The 7500-nt window shown below is 42.4% G+C and overlaps 1 long non-coding RNA gene and 1 pseudogene across 2 annotated transcripts in view; both read right to left on the bottom strand.

Moving 5' to 3' along the window:
• LOC308096228 overlaps positions 1 to 7500 on the bottom strand; it is a 183580-nt gene that overhangs the window by 12549 nt on the left and 163531 nt on the right. The gene's annotated exons all lie outside the window — the stretch shown is intronic.
• Positions 1 to 7500, bottom strand: part of LOC308096202 (extracellular sulfatase Sulf-2-like) — a 59741-nt pseudogene that overhangs the window by 12549 nt on the left and 39692 nt on the right. Inside the window, exons 12-14 of the transcript XR_013935136.1 lie at positions 7119 to 7175; positions 2225 to 2363; positions 434 to 713 (exon numbers count right to left, since the gene is read on the bottom strand). The product of XR_013935136.1 is annotated as an extracellular sulfatase Sulf-2-like (transcript). The remainder of the gene's footprint in view (positions 1 to 433; positions 714 to 2224; positions 2364 to 7118; positions 7176 to 7500) is intronic.

Raw genomic sequence — 7500 nt, 5'->3', positions numbered from 1 at the left:
TTTTGGGGGTCCTTCACATGAAAAAGTTTGAGCACCACTGATATTTAGCAACATATGTTTTTCAGAAACCTGTTAGGATTTAGAAGACATTTGTAGATGTGTTCGCGAATTGGGTTAAGTCCACAGTTGGGCCATGCAAATAAAAATCATTTCCAAAAACACTTCAAATAGGCTACTGCTTCCAGCTTCCACTACAGTATGTTTCAATGGTATAAAACGGAAATAATCCCAACAAAGCAGCTATTCCACCAGGCACTGAATTGACGAGACCCCTTTTTTTTGTTCAAGGCTTTGCTGTTTTTCAAATAGAATATTACAATAACAAAAATGATGTGCGTATGTGTGTGTGTGTGTGTGTGTGTGTGTGTGTGTGTGTGTGTGTGTGTGTGTGTGTGTGTGTGTGTGTGTGTGTGTGTGTGTGTGCCAGACCTACTCTTCTTGGAGATTATAGTTTTCTTGTTGAAGGGACGCATCCCAGAAGGTCGAAAGTTATAAGGTCGAAGGTCACAGTCACAGCCCTCCGACTTCCGCTGGTACAGCTGAGACTTTATGCTGATTGGACGCTGCCGGCTGACCACACCGCCCCTCTTCGGGCTGGCCACACCCCTCTTCGGGCTGGCCACACCCCTCTTCGGGGTCTTGGCCCCTCCCCCTTCGTTCTTACACTTGGAGAGACGAAGCTTCCCCGAAGAGTCCTCCACACACTGCCACTTCTACACACACACACACATACACACGCACGCACACGCACACGCACACGCACACGCACACACACACACTTTACAATTTAGTAATTTAGCAGACACTCTTATCCAGAGCGACTTACAGTAAGCAAGGCAAACACATACATCAAATGTAGAGAGACAGTGTAGTGCTTCAGTAATCTAAGATCCTTGGTAAACCAAAAACAGCATCAGTCTAAACCAGGGGTTTTCAACTGATTGTGAACCAGGGACAACCACCCTGACTAAGAATCAACCTGGGGACCACTGTTGTGTTGGGTGGGGAACTGGGGATATGGGCTAAGATTAGTGCTTTGTTAACACTTGCTATGCATGCGTCGTATGGGCACATTTCCTAATAATGATGACTCAATCAGGCAATCCGGTAAACTTCTTGAGATTCCCTTTTCTGTGGAAGTTCTTGACCTCAGACTTCCCAGTAACTGACAACATTGACACGTCATCATAGGTTAACACATTGATTGCCAAGATATTAAACATAGTTTTCTATCCCCGTGCCGGCGTATAATTACCTCAATCCGATGATATTTGAAACGCCGTGGAACCGACGTTGTGTAAAAAAAACACGAAAAGATCTGTGTATCCATGGGAACGACAAGTTTCCAACCGCGATCCGCCATTTTGGAGCTTTGGTTAACTGAAAACGGAAGGTTTTCAATGAAAAAAAAAGAAACTGAGTTACAGCCGTTTTTCTGAAAATCCCATCATTGGGGCGGGTGGAAGTGACGTTTTTTGGAATGACGTCACATGCACATTTTTCTTCTCTGAGAGACGATCGATCATTCCAAAGCTGTGTTAGGTCGCCCCTTGTGGAATTTTCCCCCAAAAATGAAAGAACGCATATATGTGATCTAGGCAATCAATGTGCGCTGTTCCGTGGGGAAAAAAAATCCTTCATTACTAAATGCATGGTCAGGGACCACATCCAATACCTTCACGGACCAACTGTTGAAAACCCCTGGTATAAACAATATACTGTACATTGTTGTTGAGTTGTAAGTGTGTAGTAACATTGTGTACCTGTCCACTCTGTTGACAGGGTGTTGATGTGTTGTAAGTGTGTAGTAACATTGTGTACCTGTCCACTCTGTTGACAGGGTGTTGATGTGTTGTAGTGTGTAGTAACGTTGTGTACCTGTCCAGTCTGTTGGCAGGGTGTTGATGTGTTGTAGTGTGTAGTAACGTTGTGTACCTGTCCAGTCTATTGACAGGGTGTTGATGTGTTGTAAGTGTGTAGTAACATTGTGTACCTGTCCAGTCTGTTGACAGGGTGTTGATGTGTTGTAAGTGTGTAGTAACATTGTGTACCTGTCCAGTCTGTTGACAGGGTGTTGATGTGTTGTAAGTGTGTAGTAACGTTGTGTACCTGTCCAGTCTGTTGACAGGGTGTTGTTGTGTTGTAAGTGTGTAGTAACGTTGTGTACCTGTCCAGTCTGTTGGCAGGGTGTTGATGTGTTGTAGTGTGTAGTAACATTGTGTACCTGTCCAGTCTGTTGGCAGGGTGTCTGGTACTCAGCTTGTTGACACAGGTCTTTAACTCGTTGGTGTTTCGGCAGGAAGTTCTCCTCCTGCGATACTTCCTTCGCCGCTGCTTCACGGTGGAGCTGGTGGAGCAACTTCCTGTCAACCAACCAATCACAGGTTTGAACATTAACTCTTTGACTGCGGACGACGCGATAACGCGTCAAGTGCTACTTTGTCCAGTTGGCCGTCGACGCGCTCGACGCGCTGGACGCGCGTTCATTGTTTAATCTCTGATTGCGCTATGCTGCTTAATATTCAATGTTATTCTCGAGTTCCACTTACTTCACGGACATCTGCATCCGGTTTCATGACCTGGATTCCGTTTCCGGTTTTTGATTCTTTTCCCCAGTCATTTTCGTCCAAAATAGGTAAATAAACGGTCTTTCACACGGTATGACGGACAAACGGACAGTTTCTCTTCTATAATCTATGGTCTGGGTGACGATCAGTCATCGCCGTCGTATATCACAACGTAATTTTCGCCGATCAAAACAATGGGGGGGACGTCACATCCGTTTTCATGTTTTTCCTTGTCTAATCTATGAAGAAGGGTGAGAGAGACCCAACGACATGATCAAAGCTGTCATGTGCTGCGCTCTAGTGGCGGATTTGTGCTGGGTCTTTACATTATGTGTCCTTAAATTATTTTCATGAGAAAAATTCCAAAATATAAAAATAAAAAAACACGAAAATTGCTGGCACTGGGGGAGTACTTTATGAAAATACTCTGGCAGTCAAAGAGTTAAGCTGTGGTTCAGAGTAGAGCCCAGGACAAAAAAAAAAGAAAGTGAAAGACCCGCCGTCTCCGGTTTACTTCCCGTATCTGCGTGAAATGGGTGGCCGCCTTTTTAGGAGACCGGAAGCAGTCTATTAACCCTGTGGTTCTCAACCTGTGGGTCGGGACCCCCAGGGGGTTCCAACATGATTTTTTGGGGGGTCCCCAGATGACAGTGAAGTGACAATTTAAGGACTTTTAAGACCTTTTTAATACATTACAAAAAAACATTTTCGAACATTGGCCAAATTGTCAAATAATATAAGATTGAGGCAACATTTGTGAAAATAGTGGATCTACAAGCTCACAACGCCTTGCGCTGAGAGGCGTTGTGAGCTTGTAAATCTGCTATTTCACAATATTTATCTGTGGAACCGAGTCAAACTAAATGTAATGCCTCAACTCCTACAATTGCTTGTAAGGGTGGGGTCCCCAGTTCAAATATGATTATTTTGGGGGGTCGCGGCCTGAAAAGGTTGAGAACCATTGTATTAACCCATTGAGACCGGGAAAGCAAAGATTTCTTAGGGCTATTCAAAAATAGCACATACTGTATACAAGCTCATAGCGCAGCACCGAGTGCCGCACTATGAGCTTGTAGATCTGCTATTTATGAAAAATCGTGACATTTTTGCAAATCTTTCAATATAGTATATACTACAAATGTCTTCTAAATCCTATTTTTTTTAATAAAAACCTATGTTGCAGAGAGCAGAGCAGAGAGCAGCAGCAGCGTTTGCTCCGATCACAGCCTATCCAAAATGGACATTTTTTAACTACTTCTAAGCCCTGCTTTTTATCCACACCCAAGACCCTGAGTGTTTTAGCGGCCTATTTTAAATTAGCAAGCTATGCCGATTTCAAGCTATGCCGATTTCAAGCTATGCTGGTTTTAACCTCACCCGCGATGACTACACTTCCGTAGCTAGTGACAGCTACCTGGCCTGGCTACAAGCACCACCGACAAGACCGAAGAAAGAACATCTACTCTGCCTCATCATGGGACACTGTTCCCCCTCTATAGGCCCAGTCTTTGGGCCTATGCGGGTATGTACCGTCCTGAGTAGGACTGTCTGAATAACAACAAGCACTCTCTCAGCTGTGGGCTACCGCCGGTGTGTAGCCCTCGCGAGTACGTCCCGCTCTGTGCCGATTATCGGCTTAAAACCCACACCATAGTCTCCACTGTTTACCCTGCCAAAAGCCACTTTACTGGCCACGGTGGTGCTTCATTCACAGGTACCAGGTTGTCCCAGAGAGTGGCTGAGCTGGAAGGAAGGATCTCGCTGCTGTACAGCATCAAGATTGTGTGGCTTGTGATAATCGGGTCCAATGTTTAGTTCAGTGACCATGGGGCTAAAGAATGGTTCAGAAGTTGTGTTCACGTTCACTCTCCCATTGGAATTAACCCATTAAGGCCCGGGAACGCATCTGTGTCATTTTAAGATTTCTTTGGGCTATTCAAAAATAGCAGATCTACAAGCTCATAGCAGTGCCGCACTATGAGCTTGTAGATGTGCTATTTTTGAAAAATCTTGAACATTTTTGAAAATCTTTGAATATATACAGTATATGTTTTAAAGCGAACATTTTTAACTCCGATCTGTGCTTCTGTGGGTCCCTGGAACAACATATTTTGAGATGGGGGTCCGTGGCCAAATACATATCATTTTGGGGGTCCAAATGATATGACAGTGAAATACCCTGTGATTACCAACTATCAGGGGATTGATCATACTGGAGATATATATTCTATGACTACTTCAAAGGTAAGAAAATCGAAAAATCGCTGGCAGTGGGTGCACGCAGACAGAAATAAGTCTGGCAGTGAAAGAGTTAAGCTTGATATGAACACATTTATCTTATGGTAAAATGCAGAGGAGAATGTCATTTCAAAACGTTCCTGACAGGTATGTGCATAATGCATCTATTATCTATTAATAACCTACTGTCAAGCAGTAAGCCCAAACAAGCTGACTGTAACTCTGTCCGTGGTGCTGCGATGGTCGTATCTCCGTCTCTCTCCATTGTATAAACATGATTATTAGCCTCGCTGTTAGACCTGCGACAAGCCCGCTGTCATTACGCACGACTGCACTGTATATTTATAGCTCCAGTAGTTCATTACAGTATACATGCATGACAAACGCGTTGCTGACTGGGATGTTTAAGACGAAGGATACTAAAGTATTCATATACTAAAGTATACTTAAAGGTAGGGTAAGTGATTTTCTTTGGTTAAAATAAGTGTTAAATAGCTCTATATTCTGATAGTACTCATTGCTATAGAGTGCTTGTTCAGTAAAAGGAGTCTCCTTGTCTCTCCACCTCTTTATAAAACAGAAAATGCATTTTCGTTTCTCAGTTTTCCAATTTTATCCAATCAGGATAGAGAACTCAATCAGGATATAGATTAAACAAGTGAAATTGGAAGTGATGACACTAAGAAATGAGCAGGCAAAATTGGAACTGGAACACTATAAAAAATTAAGCTTAAAAATGTGTACTTTCTCCTGATTGGCTGAGATTTTGACACCTACCGGAAAATGTATTTTCTGTTTATTAAAGAGCTGGAGAGACGGGGAGACTCCTGTTACTGAACAAACACTCTATAGCAATGATTACTATCAGAATATAGTGCTTTAACCTTTTAACAAAATACTTTTTGTTTTAACCCAAAAATATCACTTACCCTACCTTCAAGTATTCATGTAAGCTGGTAGATCTCTCTCAACCATGACATCAAAACCACAAAACTCCATGTCCAGTGTGGCGCTCTCTGTTCATAATAAGAGCCCCCCCACTCTCTCTTTCTAGCATCTCTCTCTCTCTCTGTCATCTCTCTCTCTCTCTGTCATCTCTCTCTATCTCTGTCATCTCTCTCTATCTCTCTGCAATCTCTCTCATTCTGTTTTTCTGCGTTTCTGTTTTTGTAATGTTTTTCGGTCCCAATGGAAATATTACGGAATTATGCAGTACCAGAGGCGAATATTGCGGTATCATGCAGTACTAAACGGCACTTACATTTTTGTTGTGGGTGGGAACGGCGGACAAACATTAACAGTCCCTAGCAGGGCTCTAGTTCCTAAACTTTTCAGGCAGCGACCCCCTCAAAATAATTATATTTGAACTGACAAGCACTTGGAATTGTAGGCGTCACATTTAGTTTGACTCGGTTCCACAGATAAACATTGTGAGAATAGCCGAACTACAAGCTCACAACGCCTCGCAGTGCGAGGCGTTGTGAGCTTGTAGTTCGGCTATTCTCACAATGTTTGCCTCTTTTTTAAAGGTTCCATGACATTCATTTTCACTTTTTTTATTTTTTATGTTTTTTTGGGGGTTTTATGACCTCAATTACACCCAAAAAATCTGAACTTTGAACATTCAGTGGATTTTCTGTGGTCTGGGGTTTTCTGAATAATTAGGCTGAAAAGTAATCTGAGCTTGGCCCTTCGACAGTGAGGTCACAGCCGATTAATCCCGCCCACTCTCCTCCTCGCCCCTCCCCTCCCCTATCCTTTCCTTTGGGGGGGGGGGGGGCGGAGCAGAGGCGATGATTGACAGGCAAAATCCCTCACCAGTGCAGGCATGCAAACAGCCCCGAGGTGAAAAAGGTGACAACATGTTGTTTTCTTTCGGGTCAGGTGTCACACAATTGCCCTATTTGGGTTCAAAAAGGTGACTGTAGCTGAAAAGTGACACTTTTGCATGTCTGCCAGTGACACCCGCAGGCAAAGATTTCTTTTTTCATTGCAGTTGAAAAGGCTTTAGAAATGTGAGAGAAAAACATCTGCCATGGATCAACGGAGTGGAATTTTTTGTTAAAACTTTCTATACACATTTGAAGGACCATGACAAAGACTTTTAATGTGTGGTAAAACTGAACGTCATGAAACCTTTAAGGTCATGGGGTTCCCGACCCTCTAGTTCAGAGATAAGCTGATCAGAGCACAGTAATAGTGGTAAAACGTGTTATACAGTAGTAGAAGTATTACAAGTAGCAGTACTACGACTACAACTATTAACTACTAGTCGTTGATAGTTATACTAGTATTACTTGTATGTATACGTACCCTCTCTCCACCAGGAATGAGTCTCTCCATACTTTTTTCTTCTTGTTGACTTGGAACCTGAAAACAAAGATTAAAGTTCACGGGTGCGATAGTTCTATTTCAATGATTAACAGATTTAAATAAAATAATTGATAATCGGAATTGTCAACAACAAAACATATTGTTTCAAATATTTTCTAAATTAGCAAAGCTTGTGAGCTTGCTATTTTTGCTATTTTTGTGTGACACTGCTGTGCAACAAAGTATAACATAGGTCTAATTAAATCTCTTAAATGGCTAATGAGACACAAAACTAATCTATTAGAATTATTTTTTATTTGTTTAACTCTCTTACTGCCAAGAACGACTTATAACGACTTAATTTTTTTTTTTTTTAATTAAG

This window comes from Gymnoscopelus braueri (assembly GCF_963280865.1).
Source record: "Gymnoscopelus braueri genome assembly, chromosome: 12".
Taxonomy (NCBI): domain Eukaryota; kingdom Metazoa; phylum Chordata; class Actinopteri; order Myctophiformes; family Myctophidae; genus Gymnoscopelus; species Gymnoscopelus braueri.
This window is presented reverse-complemented; position numbering and strand designations above follow the sequence as displayed.